Below are 6,757 nucleotides of genomic sequence, written 5' to 3' on the forward strand. Positions count from 1 at the left end.
TCCCAAAGAGGGGAAGATGGCCAGCTGCAGAGGTGGGACATGATGGGGACAGGAGCTTAATGTTTCTCCCAGGCTCCAGATGTATGCTGTGCCTGAGCACTCAGCTGCCAGTGTCCCTGAAGCAGTTTCAGACTATAGGGATGGTCAGCAGATGCTCTTGGCCTGGGTGTATCCAGCTCACTTTCTGCACCCTCATGAACAAATTATCAGGACATGGGAGGGGGGAAAGGAAAGCTGGGAGAGAATGTGCTTCCCTGCACCTGCAGATACTCCCTGCATGATTAGCAGAAGCCATGTCAAGTGCAGAGCATGGCTATGTGACCCTATGGTTTGCAAACACATGCATTTTCAAATTTAAGAGGTTTTCGGAGGTACAAAGGCTTGGAAGTGTAGTAAATTCCTCTGGTAGTGTCTGATCAAATGCTGCCCTTGAAAAGATCTGGTAGTGCCTCTTTTTCACCAGTCCAGTAATGAAAAACAGCAACAACAACAGTAAGAGAGCCCACCCCAAAACCAAGGTAAGAAAACAAACAATAAAAAGAAAAAAACCCTCCTCATCTCTTTTTTATTTTTTTTCTAACCCACCCATACCAACAGTAAAGAGAGTCCTGGTTTTGAGTCTAGCTGACTGGGTCTTGGACAAGTTTTATGGAAAAGAGTAAAGCCATTTGTATCTCCCCAGGTTGAACAGAGTCAAGGTAAACCCTCTTGTCACTGAGGCCCCTCAAGAAAAGATTCTACCTTACCCTTTGCTTCTCACTGCCAGAAGTTGCTTTGCAGGCACATGGAAATTGCTTAAGATGAGGAGATTCACCTCTGAAATTAAAAAAAAAAAAAAAAAAAAAAAAAATATTTTCAAGGAATATTCTGCAAAATACATCTTAACAACAGCATTTCTTTTGATCTTCATGGCATTTGGAGCTCTGGGGAAATGGAAACCCTAAGTCACACCAGGGAAGAATTAAGTTACCAAGGATCACTCTTCTGACTCATGCTCACAGCAAGATCACAGGCAGGCCATACAAGTTTTATGCAGAGGAGGTGCTTGTGTGGAAGGGAATCTCTTCTTTACTTCCTCAAAAGCTACACATGGCTACGTGTTTAATTTAAGCTGTTAAGATAGCTTTTCTCAGGTTGCTTTGTAGCCTGTGTCCTCACTATATGAGCTCTCCCATTCACTCTCTCCATCCCATTCCTGATTAGAGGACACATCCATGTGGCTTGGGAGGGCTGCTCCAGAGAACAACCCTGGAGCAAGCTGTCAGATCATTCCCACGTTCATACAGGGTCTTCTGGCTTACACTTGCTCCTTGCAATATCATCAATGGGGCCCTTTTAGCCCTTCCATTCTCTCTTTGTGCACAAATTCTAGATCCAGCTTTTCCCCCTAACTCCCTGTTTTGAGACACTGGTGGGGAAGAACACCAGGATGCTGGAGGGTCAGAGGTATTTCCTAGTACTCTGAGGAAGTATATGAGGAATGACACAAAGATGACAAACTTTATAGGGTACATGTGTGGCTCTGTGGATAAGCCAGAGAGGGATGCATGTTGTGGTCTATTTCAGTACCTGTGTTATAGTGAAAGGAAGGAGAAAAGCCCTGGATATGATGTGTAAGCCTCAGGGGAAGAAAATTAAAATCAGAATGTGTGCTCCTGTGCTGCTGAAAAGCTTCTGGTGTGCTGCTTGCAGCCAGGAAGGGATGTGGATGGTAGATTTACAACATGGATGAGAGTAAGATTTCAGCAAGACTTGGGAACACTTCTGAACTACAGAACACTTGCATGAGAGGGATGGATCTCATCTAGATCCAAAGAGAAATGGGCATCTGGCTATGAGCATGCAGTGTTGCCTTCTGTACCTCCCAAATATTTGTCATACAGGTACCACTGCTTGCATCCATACTGAACTCAGTATTCAGCAGGAGATATTTGGCTGTTGGGATGGCCTTTATGTCCATCATGAATCAAAACTCTGTATATGACAAACCTGCTTTGAAGAGTGTTTGTGAACTCTGCCTTCAAGGACAAATTGCATTCTTGATATCAAGATCAGATTTTGACTAATATCTCTTGTAGTATCCTAGGGCTCCCCTCTAGGCTGGGTATTATTTTATATTTGCAGCACATCAGACATCTAGTGATTGTTGAGATCAGATTACAACATTTTGTAGTGAGCTGGTATAGCTCTATAAAAACGTTTTCATACTTGAAGCAGCTGTGCAGACTTGGAGAACTGGAACTGGGCTGAAAGGGTGAATATGTTCTCTTGCTGTCAGCCCTTACTTGAGCATGATGCAGTCAGGGAGCTGCATTGGGTCTCAAAAAGTAAATATGTTGCTGTACTTTGTGCCTCTTTACAGTGATGTCTGAAGATGAACATCCTTCTTGCTTTAGTGCACACCAAACATTGCACCTGAAACACTTCCTTCTTCAGCCATTCTGAAGGCAGGTCTTCCCACAAGGAGTGGTCAGGAGGGAGCCTGGAAAATAGTAGTCTCTTTCCCTAAAATCTGCTCCTCAGTAGGAATCTTTTCCTCCATAGCAGAGTAGATTGCAAGTAGGCATTGGTAATCAGACCACCTACTTCTCACCACCTTTTATATTTCAGGAAGCATATGCTGGCTGACACATTTCCTGATGTATACTCAAAAATCAGATCAGTTTGGATCCAGGACCTCTGACTATTGACATGAAGCTACAGACAACTCACTTCCTTGCTGTTCCACAGCAATTTCAATGAACTTTGGAGGTAGCTGTTCTCACCTGATATGCAGGGAAACAGAGATAAGGAGGAAGCCAATGCTTTGCTCATTGCCTCCTGGGCAGAAACAAACGGTGAACGTAGGTGGCCTTAGTTTCAGGTGAATGTTTGCTCCATGAAGCAACCCTCTGACCTGGCACAGCTTTTATAATACTGATCAGGTCATGATTTTAAATTCCCTTGTTCTGGGCCTTTTCAAGACTAGTGTTTGAGACTTTCCCTTATTTAAGGATATATCATACTTCTGACTCCAAAGAGCTTGATGTGAGGAGTACTAATTCAGCTGTCACTGCCACACATTCTTTTCTTTATATTTCTTGAAAAGAAAAGGTTCCTGTAAGGCAACAAGAATCTTTCCCTTGTAAGGCTTCTGGAACAAAACGTCTTTTTTTTTTTTTTTTTTTTTTTAATTATTAATATGCAAGTGATTGGGATTCTCATTTGAATAGATGTCAGCAATAAGGAAAGAATATTGCTTCTTGCAGGTAATTTTTAAAAACATCTTAGAATCTGTTCATCAGTTCAAAACTGCCAGAGGAGTCTAGCGGAAAACGAAGAGACACGGATGTATTGAGGATCCCAAAACTAAGCACTTTACGTAACAAACCTTACACATGCTGAAAAATAGGTGGCAAAACAACCCACCAGAAGTATTCCTCCTCCTCTAGCTCTTCTCTGAAGACACCTGCTTGCTTAAATTCACTTATTTCCTCTGTTTTCACAGGTGCAGTGATACCAGCAGCTATTTTTGCTCTTAGCTCAGGCAGCATTTCAGCTGCTGGACATCGGTGCCAAACTGCTCCTTTCCTTTGCCGACTCTGCATCCCAGCGTCCTCTAGGGAAAGTGCAGGGAACGTCATCTTCAATCCCCGCCCTCCAGCAACGCAGGGACAGGAGAGGGGGCAATCTCTTCTCCCTCAAAGATTCTTGTACACCTATTCTGAGCCATTATGAGCTTGTTTTCATGAGGTGGCAGCTCATCTTCCTGGCTTCTCTGCAGAAAGTGGAGGGGTTGCAGGTTGTATTTGGGCATCGTGGGCCACTGATGGTGGAAGAGAAGTGAGAAGAGTCAAAGCTATTGCTTAGTAAAAAAGGGACAAAGACAGTAATGCAGAATCTTTCCGTGGAGACTGCAGAGGTGCCTAAATGCTCTTCTGCAACCAGGTCTTTCCCCAGATTCTGTACCACAGAACCCAAGAGGCAAAACAGGCCCAAACCATAGCTCTGAAGTGTCTTGATTAATCAGAGAAAGCTAACATGCTTAGCTGCTCGTAGCAAGAAAAGACAGTTGTTCTCTGCTTGACAAAGGTGGGCACCAATGGGGAGCAGCTGAACCCCAAGGGCTGCAGTCAGCCAGGAGTTTAAGACTGGCTGCCTTGGAGGAAATGAAACTGCCTAAGCGATGTGCATGGGATGGGAAAAGATGCAACTTTCCACCAGGAGTTAGTAGGGAGACTTGTACATTGCCACCCAAACCAAAACTGTGGGTCAGGATTTTATCCAGCCAGCAGCTGAAAGGTGGAACAAACAGCTCTTTCTACTGCCCCCCTTGGGTTTTGTGACTGTTGAATGGGATGGAAATGCTATTATCTTAGAAGGACATTTTGGAAACTGAAGCTGGCTGCTCTTAGCCCAAAACCTCTCGAGATGTTTCCTTGTGAGGGTGCTGAAGTGAAGGTGAAAGGGCGTTTCAGATCTGACTGACCACTCTTGGCCCCACAAAAAGTCAGCCAAGCCATTCCCACATTTTTATGTGTTTGATGGCAAAAGAGTTGGGAATCACCAAACTGAGGTGCAGGAACTGTTGTTTCCAGCCATCCTAAACCTAAACCTGGTGACTACACAATGTTGACGATAAGTGCCAGTGGCAGTAGAGTTTTGTTATAACTGAAAACTACTTCTCTGTCCACTAGGACTGTCATCAAACAGCTGCATACAACTGGGCCAAAAGTGCTCCCTGTTGTCTGCAACTAGAGAGCTGCTGAAGCATTAGCTTTGAGAGCCTTCTACAGTCCCTACTTCACCAAGGAGGGTACTGTCAGGGCACCACCAGCCCTGCCTGTCCCTGCCCAGCATTTCCTGGGGCTTCCCCAATGCTGTCCTCATCCCAGGATCCCATTCCAGCCCCCCTGGAGCCCTCAGTCCCTATCCCAGCAACACAGAAACAGGGCCAGTCTCAAGTTCCCCACAGCCCTGCCCGGCCATGGTCCCGTGGCACCAGGCAGGTATCCAATGCCCAGAGCTGGGGCTGAGCCCAGAGCCCCTCTCCTGATCTCCCACCTGCAGACTGACATCTTGGCCTTGCCTATGTGTGTGTATGGGAGGGAGCTGAGGTTTGTGGCAAATTAAAAGTTAAAATGAGCAGACTAACTAACTACATTTTGAACAGGTTTTGGTTTGGGATTTTTTCCATATGAAATTAGATGAATCATCTCTGAACCATTTTTCTGCTGACAGAAAATGTTGCGAGTTAACACCTATAGCTGGGCCTCAGCAGGAGAAGGGTAAAAAACGTGAATCAAACTAAAATTGGAGGATCCAAGCAACTGTATTTTTCAGAATTGCAAATGACTCTCAATTCTCCTATCTCCAAAACAGAGATGGGCTTTACATGGGAAAGTCATGGTAATGTGAAATGCAGTGCAGTTAGGTGTTCATGTGGAAAAGTAATAAGGAAGGGGAAGAATAGGAGAAAGGGTTCAAGAATTGTCCTCAGTATGAGTACAAACAGCTGAAGACTGGACCTTTGTAAGGTGCTCTTCCTAGGACTTGTAATGTCATCTGTGGTGGCCACTCAGCTTTGTCCCCTAGAGCCAGGTCAAATATCACAAAAGGGACATGTGATATTTGAAAAGCTACCCTGATTTTGCAATTTTGTTAGCTGGCTAGCAGGCACTAAGTTTGGTTTGGATTACTATAGATTTTTGCAAGTTAGTAGGCATTTGTTACTGGGTATAATAATCTGTACTTTCCATGCTGACTGGGAAGTGCTCCAAGGGGCTTTCAGATCTAATCTCTTGCAGTCCAAGCTGGCTCACATTGCTAGCACCTGCAAAAAAAAAATTTGTTCTGTAGGATTTGCTGGCAGATTTTTGTTACTCTACCAGAGATCTCTGTCCGTACTGACAGTGCACGCAGAGACCGACAGCCTGGAACGCGATTTAGATCCTGTTGTTCCTGATTTCACCTCTTTTAAGGTGAGGTAGCAAAGCTGGCTGTAATTGTGACGGTAAATGCATAAGAGGGAGGGAGAATCTTTCCCAGTAAGGATCCTCCCTATCTGTTCATTTTTATGTCTGCATTGCAGGGGTATATGTACTACTTCCATATGTCTTAAATAAGCTTGACCATGACTAGAGTGATGATCTCTGGTGCACAGCTTCTGGTTTTCGTGCTGCTAATCACACAAGAAACAGCAGGTTTTGGGGGAGGAGGATGAACCATGAACCACAGTCTTTGTATATTTACTGCTCAATGAGGTGATGCTGTATTCATATCTCCTTGTAGACCTCGATTATCCTCTTACAGTTCTGCATCCTTCCCTTAATAAAAATGACTTGACTGCTTGCATGTAAAAATGGTCATGAGATTATAAAATCTTTTTTAAAATAAGGAAAGGGAATAATGGAATAGACACAGAAGGGGAAAATCAAATAAGTAGGAGGCCTTAAAATAATTACAAAATTTAGCCTCAAGTTGCTCAATTTAACGTTTGATAGAGAACGATAGAGTCAAAAGAGAGAGACAAGGACTACAACAATGTGTTGCAGTGATGCTGTGGCACGTACTGAGAAGCTTTTCCTCTGGAGATGGTTGATGTTGTGGTTGTCACTGCTATACAGGATTTAGGCATACAGCTGTGTGCCAGCTGTGTGTATACTAGGAAAACAGTCTTGGTGATATTAAGTTACAGACTCGAGGAAAGTGTGCTATTGTGATGCATTATTACTCTTGTAAGATAAGGTTTGCAGAGAATGGGGGAGGTAGAAAGGCT

The sequence above is a fragment of the Coloeus monedula genome (assembly GCF_965178545.1).
Source record: "Coloeus monedula genome assembly, chromosome: 4".
Taxonomy (NCBI): Eukaryota; Metazoa; Chordata; class Aves; order Passeriformes; family Corvidae; genus Coloeus; species Coloeus monedula.